General features: G+C 33.3%; 1 protein-coding gene across 6 annotated transcripts in view; it reads left to right on the plus strand.

Moving 5' to 3' along the window:
• Window positions 1–13,292, plus strand: part of Nav3 (neuron navigator 3) — a 747,442-nt gene that overhangs the window by 417,251 nt on the left and 316,899 nt on the right. The window contains exon 1 of one of the 6 annotated variants that reach the window (XM_063255192.1): window positions 8,988–9,154. The exons of the other annotated variants lie outside the window; for them this stretch is intronic. The gene's annotated coding sequence lies outside the window, so the exon portion shown is untranslated. Of the gene's footprint in view, window positions 1–8,987; window positions 9,155–13,292 lie in introns of those variants that run through there. 6 annotated transcript variants of the gene reach the window in all.

A 13,292-nucleotide genomic window follows, 5' to 3' on the forward strand; every position in this document is an offset into this window, starting at 1 on the left:
ATTTACTATACAATAGTCTGTGAGCATGAGCTCATAGTTTATTGCTGAGCATAATACCATTGCTTTCTCCAGATGCAAAGTGCCAGGCTTCCCTGCAGCTAAGGGCTTTCCTGGGCTCCTTTTATACTTTGATATGCATCATTTTTTAATGAGGCATTAACTGTGATGTTGCCATTCTTACTCCAGCTTCTTGAGGAAATGTTTTGATTTTACTTGCCTTTTCAAGTGTAAGTTAAAAATACTTTAAGTGGGGAAAAATCTACACATAAAGAAATTAACTCTATAAGTACAATAGAAATCCCATTCCACTTGAATTTCTTATTTGATCTTTACCTGTCCAAATCTTTAAGTTTCAAGTTAAGGGCAACTTTGTTCATAAAGTCTTTGCTGTCTCTCTCTCTTTTTAAAATGATTTTTGTCTACAGAAATATGTCTACTACCAATATTTATAATTGCATATTTTAATTACATGAGTAATGTCTTCTCTACCTACTATTTTGAAAATATATAGAAGATAGGCTCCATATCTTACTCTGTGCTCTGATTGCTTCCACTAAGACTTTACACTTAATAAAAATTAAATACTAAAGTAATGAGTGAATACGAGGATGAATGGATCAATGGACATGAAATTAATTCGGAGAAAGAGTTAAGAGTTAAGTTAAGGTCTTTTCTTCCTTTTGAGCCATTTCATTTATTAAAAAGGGGTTTGAAACAGATGGTTTTTAAAAGCTCTAACTCTAACAAAGTTTATGTAATTAAGAAATGCAGTTAACAGTAAATATGATTATAGTTATAATTGTCAGTCCAATGTGAGCAAAGCAAGGAAGCATAAATTAGCAACAAAACGTTTAAAACATTAGCTTTCTGCAAATAATTAAACATGAGCACCCTCCAATGGTATTCTAATGTTCTTTGTACCCATAATGACTCGTCTGCTGAATTCAATGGAAAGAATAGAGAGATCCATTTTCACTGGTGGATATGGTTGTCATTTCCGTAGGTTTAGTCAGACTTCCACTTAGCAAAATGGCCTTAGCTTAAGATTTGACCACCAAGGGTACTATTTTCAACAGCATTTTGTTGATCGCTTTGGTTAACAAACATCAGTCAAACATCCAGTATCCCAATATCACTGTGGCAAGCACAGATTTATATTTAAATATAAATCTTTTTCTTTTACCATGCCACTTATCAGATTAAACACTTTTCCAACAAATGTAAAGAATGCCTGCTCAGCATTTCAGAATACTTCTGAATGTTAAAATGAACTCTTGTTAGAGATTTTTAAAAAATCTTTGGGCAAATGTAACAGAAGTGAGGAGAATAGTAAAAATTATCAAGGTAGTTAGAGAGACTTAGATGGGCTACAAAAATAGAAAACTCGACATAACAAAAAAGCCATGTTTTTAACCCTGGAGATAAACATGAATGGCTAAATGCTTTACTTCAGGAAATTGTCCTGGAGCCAAGTTTTGTTTTGTTTTGTTTGTTTTTGTTTCACCCACCATTATCCACTTGGGACTTCCACCTCTCAATTTCCAGTAGATCAATGACTTTCACTCAATTAAAAATGATACATTCTATACCATTAAATATTTTGACATTTTATCAACCTCCCTAAAGTTTGAAGATCTTATACCTAACTACAATAGAGACTAGAAGATGCATTGTTTACTATAGACAGCTATGTGCCCAGGTAACAATTATTGGTTCTATGTCTAAGGTAAAATAGACCATAGATAGTACCTACAATAAATTGCCTTCATTAAAAAATATTTCCATGGAGTACTGTGTCATCGTCTCAGTCTTCAGGTCTAGTTTTTCACTTTATTCTCAGACCATTTAAACCCTGTATTGTATATGACAGTGCCAGAATGTATCTTCACTCCATCATTTCCTATCCTGCCCTGGTTTATCATTAGGGCCATCATTGCAGTCATCTAATGTTGAATTCCCTGGCTGACACCTGATGATATACATTGTCATCTTATATCCCATATGTTGCTAGAAACTAGAGTTTTTATTTCTTGTATTTATCCCTTTCAGACGCATTCCCATCTTTTGGTACTTGATGCTTTCTCATGTCTTCTGTGTATTTTCACAACTATCCATCCAACACAGTCACCATGCTGATGAATCTGAACACCGTCGTTATTTCTCATGTCTTAGAGTTTCTTCACATAAACATTCTAACCCCTATTGTTGCCATCTCCTCTTCTTCCCATTCCCCTAACTACCTGTCAGGTCCCATATGTCTATTTCTTGAGTGTCTCTGGTTCTTCACACTTCTCAGTTTAACTGCCCACAGTAGACACCAATTCTTAGTTCCAGGTTGCATATCATTGAAAAATGCGTCATAATATGTCAAGGGCTTGTGTTTTACTGAGCTCTATCTTATTCTGATTTCTTATCTTGACTTTTCTCATCTTTAAACTTATATACATTTGCTTTTTCATTCTTCCTGAACATTCTCCCAGATGAGATGGAAGAAGTTGCTTTGATTTGGACCTCTACATAAGAATCAGTAGTTTAAGGTTACGAAAGATGATCTGTGTTTTCATAGCCCAGCAAACATATGCACCTCCGATACCCCTTTTCGTGACAGTTCTTGGCCATGCCGACCACTGAGAATATTCCCTTCTCCTGTATTTCCCAACTCCTGCTTGACCTGCAGCTCTTCACACCTGTGCTGTATCCACTCTCCACACTTGTGCCCACCCAGGCTTTCCTGTCGGGTTACCTGTGAAAACTCAACGTTTATTTTTTAAAATATTATTATAGAAAACAATTATTTTCAAGTACCTGCCCTGTATTTTGTAGGGAGTTTCTCATTTTATTCTCATAGAAATAAATGAGGCATAGAGAAAGCAGGAGTCATTCATTAAAAATGGATAGTAAATAACATTAAAATGTAGAATTTAAATCTAGGTGTGTCAGACAAGTCCTTTTTATTTATCACTTTATACCCTTTCTTTCTGACTAAAATGGCATTAATTTCCTAAGTGTCATACTATCCTCCAAATCTACCCAAATTTTGAAGATGTATTTCAAAAGTCAAAATATAAACAAATTGCTATGGCACTTAGGACACATGAACTCTACTGAATTGTATGAGGGAAGCGAGTTTGCATCCTACTGGGACATGGCCAGACTAATTGAGAAAGTTGGTATTTATGTCCATGGTAATATGAATGTTCATTCACTTTTTTACTTTTCGAGTTGAAAGGGAAGCAACTCAAAGGGCTAGAACCAGCACTTTGAAATCCCAAAATACTCAAAAGTATTTACTGAATTCTATAATTAGATACAAATACTAATATAGACAATTATATCACCTAAATAGTATTACTATTGAGGATGATCTTCATGGCTGAGAGAAATTCTATTTGGATGGAACATTCAGAAAACACTTGGTGTTGTTGGAATTTAATGGGCAGATAGGACTCAGGTACAGAGAGGAAAATTATTCTTTTAAGGCAAGGTTTGTAATTAAGAACCTGTTGAATAAACTATTATAGTGGACCAATAATATCTGTCAAATATGGTAGATTTTAGAGATTATCAGTGGGAACAGACTTCATTAAGTATGCAATGGGGACTTTGTTATTTAAGAATGACTCAAAATTACACTTGCAATGGTAGATAGGAGAATGCATTGCTATGGAGGATTTAATACTAAATGATGTTTGTAGAAACTTACTGTATGCTGAGTAATGGGCCATTCCTGAAATCACTCATTCCCTCTTCATAATAGGCTAATGATAAAGGCCTTTATCCATTTTTCAGATAAAGAAACTGAGGCCTAGAGAGCTTAAATTACTTCACAATATCTGCATGTTATAGTGGGGTAGCATAGAGACTCAGAGTAAAGCTGTTTAGATACAAAACACTTACCCTAGAAAATAAACTGCTACAATACTGAATTCTGCTGGTGTCCAGGGGAGGGAAGGAGAACTAGGGATGGACTTGCTTTCTATATGAAACTGTGAGACTTACTTTACGTGTTAAATTAACATTGCTAGCAAACTGTAAATAAATCATCGGTTGTGTCCAAATGCCAAGAATTATCAGGAGAAGACAATTAAGTTGACATGTGAACTCTACTGCATTACATGAATAACAGAAATAAATGAAAGGAACCTCCCCATAGAAATATAGCAGCAGATGTCAGTAAAGTATATCTCTGGCTCTGGCTTCCAGCTGTTTCCTTTTGGAGAGGTTGCCTGATTGCAGAGGACAGTTAGCACTCCCGTTGTCTTGCTCCTCTGGTAGCCTTTTCAGAGCTGTGCAGACCTACAGCTGCAGAGGTCAGCTCTCAGGTCCCCGGATGACTCTGCCTTCCTTGCCTGTTTTTGCTGATCTTGCACATTTAGTTATTTGTATCTAAAGGAACATGATTATTGCTTTTTATAGCTATAACTCTGACTTCATCCTTCAAAGTTATGTTTTTATGTCTGTTTTAATTGTTTCACCTGGTATTATCTATGTTACAAAAAATTTTGTAATAATGGTTCAGTTTTAACACTTTCTGGCCTGGCAGAAAGTTCAGTGTTTGGTAATTATAACACTTATATTGTCCTTGAGTAAAAACTGGCAGAAATATAACAGTCTGATACTGTTGTCTGTTACTTTAGCTTTTGATTCATAAAATCTTTAAAGATGTGTATCCCATTCTTTAAACTACAAAGTTATTAAAAATCTCTATATTATTTCTATGTGTTAAATTTATTGCAAACACAAACTCTTCTTCTGTGCATCCACCCTGGGTATATAAGTATTGCCAGCTTGTTAAACACATTATGCTCTTTCTTTCCAATATAATAGCCATCGTTTTTTCTTTTCGTAGAAAGAAAGTGCTCAATATATTGCTTATGACAACATAAAATCAAAATATAGGCCATTTATTACTTAGCAAAATAGTCCTTCTATGTTGGTATCTATATTTTTACATTATCAACAATTACTTATAGTCAGTTTTAAACCCATTTTATTCAGCGACATACTAAAAAGGACATGATTGTAAGAGCTCAAAGATTTGCATTAAACTTTTTCTATATTCTAAAAGATAAATCATGTAAAGTCTCTGCACTTTAGTCTCTGTTATCTGAAAAGTTAAAGAACATAAGAATAATGGCATCTTTTAATATCTATTTCCTATTTCCATTCTGATTTTGTTCTTTTCTCTTCCATTTTTAAATGCTAGCACTCCAGTGGATAGTTAGACAAGAACTTTTCAATCTTGGTGCCAATGATATTAACACTTGATAATTCTATGTTGAGGTCCAGAGTAGTGACTGTTCTAAGCATTATAAGATGTATAGAAATACCTTTTTTTCCCAACACACATATCAATGACATTCTCCATTTTTAACAAGCAGAAATAATTCCAGATATTGTGGAATATAGCCTGGAAAACATAATCAAACCAGACTGAAAAGCCATACTTGGAACCAACTTTTAACTGCAATTATGTTTCCCTTAAAGTCATAGTAAAAATAAAACTAGTAGTTTTCTTTCTCTTAGTTTACAGAATCAGTGTTTACAAATTTGGAGACATTTGATTTTTTGAAGAGTGGGTAATTTTCGCTGCCATTATGCTAAAGTTTGCTTTTGTTTTATTTTTTTAATCACCAGCTTCCTTTCATTTCACTAGAGTTCACCAATGGCTCTAAAAAGTCATCTCTTCTTGATTATGTTTACCTCTTGCCTTCATAATTTCTGCAATACTTGGCATCTACAAGTCACCATGGTTGTTTGGAAAACTCCAATATTTAATAGCAAAATTACCTTGGAAACTTAAATCTCATTTTGTTCATCTGTAAAATGAAGACCACAATATAAACTAGATTAGCTTATTATGAAAGTTTAAAGAGAAAGTGAATAAAATCTGTAGGTCAACAGAATACACATATAGTTATTAGTCAACATTTATTACTTGTCTGTATTATAATAGTATAAAGGTATCTAGTATTTAGCACAGAAACAGTGTTACATAGTATAACAAAGGTGGCAATGATTATTTTTCTATATATGGGGAAAATAACATTTCAATCATATTCTCAAGAATAAATTTGATTATAGCCTATATATATATATATATATATATATATATATATATATGAGAATAACATTTACTAAGGTAAAAATACTGTTTTTTGTTTGGTTGTTTTTCACAATGGTACACATTATTCACCAATTCTAGAATGTAGAATGTGACAGGAGAGATGCAGTGATTCAAGGTAGTTGAAAGATGGACATCAAATGCCCATATGAAGGTTTAGATTCAGTATAGGACAGGCAAAGAATGCTGAGTCAGTTATTGTCAGCCTGACGGGATTGTGACACTTCTGGAGAGGTGACTAGAACACGTAGGTGTTATGCTCATTAGTGGATTACCCTGCTGATGTCCATAGCTGGATGTGTTGTTAGGAGGTGGGGACGGGTGAATGATGTGGGTTGCTGGGGGCATGATTTTGGAGGGCATGCCTCCTGCTGGAGCTCTTCCCCTGTGTTCTGCTTTCCCGCTGCCATAAAGTGAGCAGCTTTGCTCCACTGTGCCCTTCCACTGTGATGTTGCTGTTATGGAGCCAGCAGTTCACAGATGTGAGACGAAACACATCTTTTGTCCTTCAGATTGTACGTGTCGGGGACTTTCCCTCAGCCATAGGAATGTGCACCAGTCAAATAAATGCTAAGTGTCAAAAGGACATGATTGAGTCTATAAACCAGAAAGATGATGATGAAATCAAATGTGTAAAAATCAGAAAAAGGAAAAAAATTCTAAAATACAGAAGAGAGTGTGATAGAGCAAATGCTTACTGAACTGTCAAGCTCCATAACAGTGACAGAAAAACAAGTCTAGTAAAAGAAACTAGATATTTTGATAGCTGTGTGAGTTGTCTACCATCACAAAGTTCTATGTCTTAAAGAATAAATACATTTTACTTGTGCAGAAATGTGTGGTTTTGTTGAAATGATAATTTGGAAACTTGGCAACAAATTGCACTTAAATCTAATGATTATCCCTAACACTTTTTGAGTATTTGCCATGAGCTGAATGTTATACTCAGTATATTCCAGTTAAACAGATACAGCGACTGAAATCAGGGATGTGGTGCTTAAATTCTAGCCTAGTTCTTCTTTATCCTTGTTGTGTCAGTCTCATTCTGTCCCTGGAGTTGTTATTCTGTTTTATTTTGTTTTTTTAATGAGGGATTGAACTCATGACCTTGTGCTTGCCAGGCAGACCCTTATGCCACTGAGCTAACTCCCTGGTCCTGGATTTGTTACTCTGTATGAACAGTATTCAAAAGCAGAGTTGCCCTTTACTCTGTGGATACTAAGTCATGTGATAGGAAAATAAAGATGGTTATGGATTCTTGCCAGGAGTACTGAATTAATCTTTGACAAATTTCATTTGGAACCCTTCCTCTTCCCCGGTTATCACTGTGACTTTATTTTTGCTTTGAAATGTGTTTTTCTTTGGATTAGTAATCAGGGAGATGGGGAGAGAAATTTGATATCTGTGGGAGAGTTTCCTAACTGGTTACAGGGCAGGACTTCCCCATTGCAAATCATGGAATAATTTGTTTAGAAGTGTTGCAGTTCTTACTGGAGGAAAAAGAATTACCAGATGAGAAATCCAAGGCAAATATTTACCATTTTCTGAGCAAAAAATGTTCATTCAAGAAAGCCTCTGAAGTTCATGAAACAAGCTTTTTCTTTTTAGCATGTCCATATTGCAATGAATTCTTGCATAAAACTTTGAAAACTTGAGGTATACAGGTTCACAATTTTCCATAATCAAATACAGTAAGGCAGATTTTACCCACTATCATGATGACATTGTACTTATATCAGTAGTATTAATGTTACCTTCAATAATAGATTAAACCCTAGATGTTAGAGAGTTAAGACATGAAAAATACATTTCTGACTTTTTGAATGGTCCCATATGATCAGGGGTTGACAAACCAACATAGCATAAATCTAGCTTTTGACCATTTTTTTAAAAGATTTTTTTTTAGAAACTCAGGTATGGTGTTTGCTTCTGTGCTATTGTACAGCTGCTTTTGTGCTATCATGGCAGAGATGAGTAGTTAGAATGTAAAATGTATGTCTGGCTTAGAGTGAAATATTTACAATGTGCTTCTCTGTGGAAACATTTGCTGACAAGCAATGTATAGGAACCCAGGAACCCAGAGTCCCCCAAACTGTGGTCTTACTCTTCCGTCTCTAACCAGCCATCAATGAAAGAAGAAGATTGTGTATGAGACTTAGATATTTGATCACTTCGTAGTTCCATTGATTAGAACTACCTAATGGAAAGAATGACCAGGAAATGCAATCTATCTGTGTACCCAGGAATTAAGGAAAATGATTTGGTAAACTGTGAGTCAGAATTTAGTTATCCAGGGACTCTTTAATTAGTCAGATGTTCAACATAACTCCAAAATGTACCACATTAAAAATATTCTAATTTACTCACAGAGTCTTCGACGATGTCATTATTTTGCTTTGATTTATACAGATTTATCTTTGAAAACAAATATTGAATAAGGTATTAATTTCTAGATTATAGATAGAAAAGATCTTTTAGTTGGCACAGTTTTATAAAAGTACATCAAGGTAATAGGTACTAATGTATGATATAAGAAACTTATGGTACTCTGCTGACTCACCTGGCTGATACTGCTGGCCACATTTGACTCCTGCTCTAACCTGCTGACCCAGAATCCTATCCTAAAATACTTCTTTCTCTTGATCTGGCATTCATGCTTCTACTTTTTTTAGTACTTTGTTTTAGTGGTCGTCTCTTGCTGGTCCTGGAAACTCTTATCAGTGATGGGACCAGAAAGGCCAGACCAGCTAAGATTTGAATATTAGAAAAGAAATTTAAATATTTAGGGTGGAATAAGATGTTACAGCAGGAAGGAGGCGTTTCCTGGCTCCGTGCTATTGCTAAATGAGAAACTGCACAGTTGTTTAAGAGGAGGTCCACTCTCTGGGCCTGGAGATCCCATTTAACTACTGTCAGCCCTTCAGAAATTGGTTGCAACAGGGACTAAGAGAAAATGTGCAAATTATTCACTGAAAAACTCACCTTTGGTATTGAAAGGAACAACTCATATTACAGATCTTTCAGAATGTGGTAAGTGAATATGAAGAGCAATGCATAGAATAATCTTTTTGCAAATGCAAGATGAATTTTTTGCATTTATAACTTCATTAGTCTTTAGTCTTGGTTGTGTAAATGAAGCTATATATGGGAGCTACTTCTTTGTGCAGTATTGTTTATTAAACAGGTTTCCTCAAGTTAAACCTCTCACAGATTGTGTGTTTTTCTTTGTTATCTCTGAATTCTCATGTTTTTATATAATTTGACAGTACCTGTTTTGAATGATTTATTGAATTTCTACAGCACTATTTTTGCCAGAACTTTCATACTATTATTATTTTGACTCATATATTTTTTGAATTCTGTCTTAACATTTCTCTTTGAATCATCTGCTTTTTACAGCTGTTTCTTCCATTAGTGAGCATTTGATATCTATACTATGGTACCTTTTTCCATAGAACATACGGTTGATAATCAACAACAATATGTTCTCTTAGCTATTTTCTCTGATTCCAGCTCGACGTATTATGTTCTACAAAAGATTGCTAATTCTGTGAATCTAAATCCTTCCAGTTATCATTTATAGTCCCTAGCATGGATTTTATGTATCTTTTAATGTCTTTGTTAATCATTTATCTAGTCAATTAGTCTATTGCCAAATATTTATCACATACTTCATATTTATGAGACAGTGTGTATCAGTGTGTGCATGTAATTATACATAAACATATATGTATGTTAGCTTAAATTAAAATTACAGGCATTATAGAAAATATATTTGCAATAACCAGACTCTTTAGAAATCCACCTTTACTATACTTTTTAACATTAAATTCCTAGTTAATTCTTAGAAATATAAAAAATTATTTTAATTCTAATTTTCAAATACATACCCTTTATTATATTTGGAATATATTTTCCCTCTCCAGTTGTGACAATCAAAACATCTCCTGATAAAGACAAATATCTCATGTAGGCGGTCTGCCCTCAGTTTAAAATCACTGATTTAGACCCTGTATTATTTGAAAAAATAATTTAATATGATTAATGGAATTAAAAGGTAACGATACAATAGGCAACATTTTAAAAAATATGCAAATAAACATAGATTCACAAGAAGCAAAGAACAATGGGAACAGACACATTTAGAAGAATAGTGTATACGATTTGTTTTGTGTACTTCTGTATAGTTGCTAGAAGTTATGTACCCTTTTGTATCTCATCCTTTGAAGCAATGTTATATAAAGGCTGTGTAATGGTATTTTAATTGTTGTTTTTCTTTGTTCATTTATTTTTCTATAATATAATACCATAGATGGGGACATGAGAAATTGACATAAACATGAAAAATTGACTTCTCCTAGTTTGGGAGTCTGGATTCCCAAGATCAAGTCCCCAGAGGGTTTTTTGGGTGGTGACAATCATCTGCCTGTTTTTGATGTGGTTGATGCCTTGTTTCTGCATCCTCCTGATGGAAGGAATGCGAAGTCTGCACATAGTAGAGGAGCAGAAGAGGGAATCCAGTCTCTCCTGGCTTTTTGTAAATTCTCTATGTCTACCCATGTGTGGAATAGCCTCATGACTCAATCACTTTTAACGGCTTTATCCTGTATTATGACACTGCTATTTAAATATCTACTTACAAATTTTGAGGCCACATTGAGACCATAGCAGTGGCCAAAACATAACTGATCCTTGCTCAAGGAGTTCATGTATTTTGCTATTTCTGGATTTGTAGCACATTTTTCATTGATGCATCCATATGTAATTTAAATAATAATTGTCTCAACCTTTTTCTTCCAGATTTACTCTTTCATCCTTTTCTTTTCTATATGGACTTAAATTTTTAGTTTAATGGTTATTGAATATTTTTGCATTAGAAATGAGTATCTTTATATTCTTTTTATGCATATATGTTATATAGGTATATAGCATATACATCTATATGATGCACGTACATGTTTTATCATCATATAATCCAAATATGAATAGGACATATTGTATCCACCTCTAGTAAAAACAGTAGTGCAGTAAGAGGTCACTAAACTTGTAATCAGAAAGTTTGAATTAGAATTGTAGCACTTTTGCATTCTTTTACTCTTTCATGATTTTACTCAGTTTTCTCAAATTTAAGATTAGGTGAAGACTATCAACTTCACTGAATTGTGGTTAAAATGGAAAGTAAAGTATATATTTAAAATTCTCTAGATATAAAATGTTTTTCAAAGCAATATTACAGCATAGCAAAATGAAGACACGACCTATTTTTTCCGAAGTAGATAAGACATTGTCAACACAAATGGTTTTTGTTTTATTTTTTGCCTTTGCAGATAGTTTTTGTACAATGCTATCGTTTTCTATAATATTAATAATCACAGGAAAGAAGAAATTTATGTGTAGTTTTGAATAAATATATTTAAATGTGTGTGTCATTCAAAAGTTCCTGGCTTCATGTGCTCTGGTGAAATAAGTAATAGATTTGTGGCCTACAAATGCAACTTGTAAATTCATGCAACACTGTTTAACTAAAATAGTCTCAGTAACAATTTCTGGCCTAACCTCAGATTTGTGGGTGCTCAGTGGGGCTCAGTGTAGCCTAAAATTGTATCTAGAGTAGAGGAATGCTCTTGAAAACCTCTTTTGAGTCCTGTACTATTGATCTTTGACCAATAACTTCTCCAACCCTAACCTTGAATGACTTTATTTCAGATTATATCTTTCAGCTAAGATGAGGCAAGTACTTTAATATTATTTCCTTTATTGCTGGAAAGGTATGCTCTTGAAGTATATTCACAAATAACTATGCACTATGTCACCATCATTTAATCATGATTCTCCATTTACACTTAAATAGATTAAAATAAAAATAATAGTGAATAAACATAAATTTTCTTCTGCATTTAACTTTTGGATATTTTTGATAATTTTTAAAGGTTTTAATATTATTTTATTTAGCTATGTGTAACTATGGCATAATTTTTTAAAAAATTAATGAGTATGTAAATTTCTCACTTTAAATGCTCAGTGCACTCAAAAAATCGCATTAAATGTTATTGACCTTAATCCAGGCCCCCAATTATGGACAAGGGAACACTAGACAGGAAAGAGAAGGATGGATTGATATAGTTAATAACATGAATTCATTTTGGAGGTGACAGTTATCCAAAATCTAATGCAAATTATTACAAAGTTTCAATAATATCAGATCCTCCGCTGTTAAAATATTGCACTGAAGATTCACATTTTGTTTTTTTTTTTTCTTTATTCATGAGCATTCTGAGATTTCATTGTCAAGAGGCTTATTCTGTAAAGTTCCAACCATTTTTGTAATGTGCATGATGAATTCACTACAGAAGCTTAGAATTAGTGAGGATAATATATACTGGAAGTTATTTATGACCAGAAAAATCTATCAAAGGTTAAATTTAAAAAAATACTTGATTAAGACGTAAGTTTTCACATATGGTGACCATCAGCATCAGTTTTTATGGGGCTGCTTACATTTTTTTTTTATTTAAGGAGAAAAAGAAAAAAAACAGAAAAAGGGTACAAGTAATACAAAATTTAAAAAATAAACAGTAAGAAATCACTAGTTAATAGATTACATATTCTCATCTTAGAAATAGTTGTTCAAGTTACCAAATTAATGCATATAAAGTGGACTTTCAAACAGTGAGAGTGCAAACAGTTCTGTTCAATGATCCAAAAAAAAAATACCTCAGTAATATGGTTATCTATCTTATACACTTAAACATATATGCAGTTATAACCTTTAGAGCACTTTCTTTTCTTTTCTTTTGTACAACAATAATTACACATTTTGGGTTTTATTACTCCCACAGTTCTTATTACTTTTTTTGAAGAGAGTAAAACCAAATGCGACATATCAGAGCAGAGTCAATCAAATCAAAAGGATAGACATAATAGATAATGTAAAAACAAAATACAAGGTGATCAATAATGGTTTCCATACTGCCTCTTGCTATTTACACATTTTAACGCTTCAAATCTATTATTTTGAAATGGTTCAATACCAAGTAAACAAGAATATTTGCTTATCCAAATCATTAATCAGATTTTCCCTATTCTCTGATTTTATGTATTCTAATTTTTAATAGTTTCATTACTGTAATTTATCAATTTGAAAGTATACTGTTTCCTTCTGTAATTA

This window comes from Cavia porcellus, unplaced genomic scaffold (genome assembly GCF_034190915.1).
Source record: "Cavia porcellus strain 051 isolate PalLab524CR breed Dunkin Hartley unplaced genomic scaffold, mCavPor4.1 scaffold_8, whole genome shotgun sequence".
In the NCBI taxonomy this organism is placed as follows: domain Eukaryota; kingdom Metazoa; phylum Chordata; class Mammalia; order Rodentia; family Caviidae; genus Cavia; species Cavia porcellus.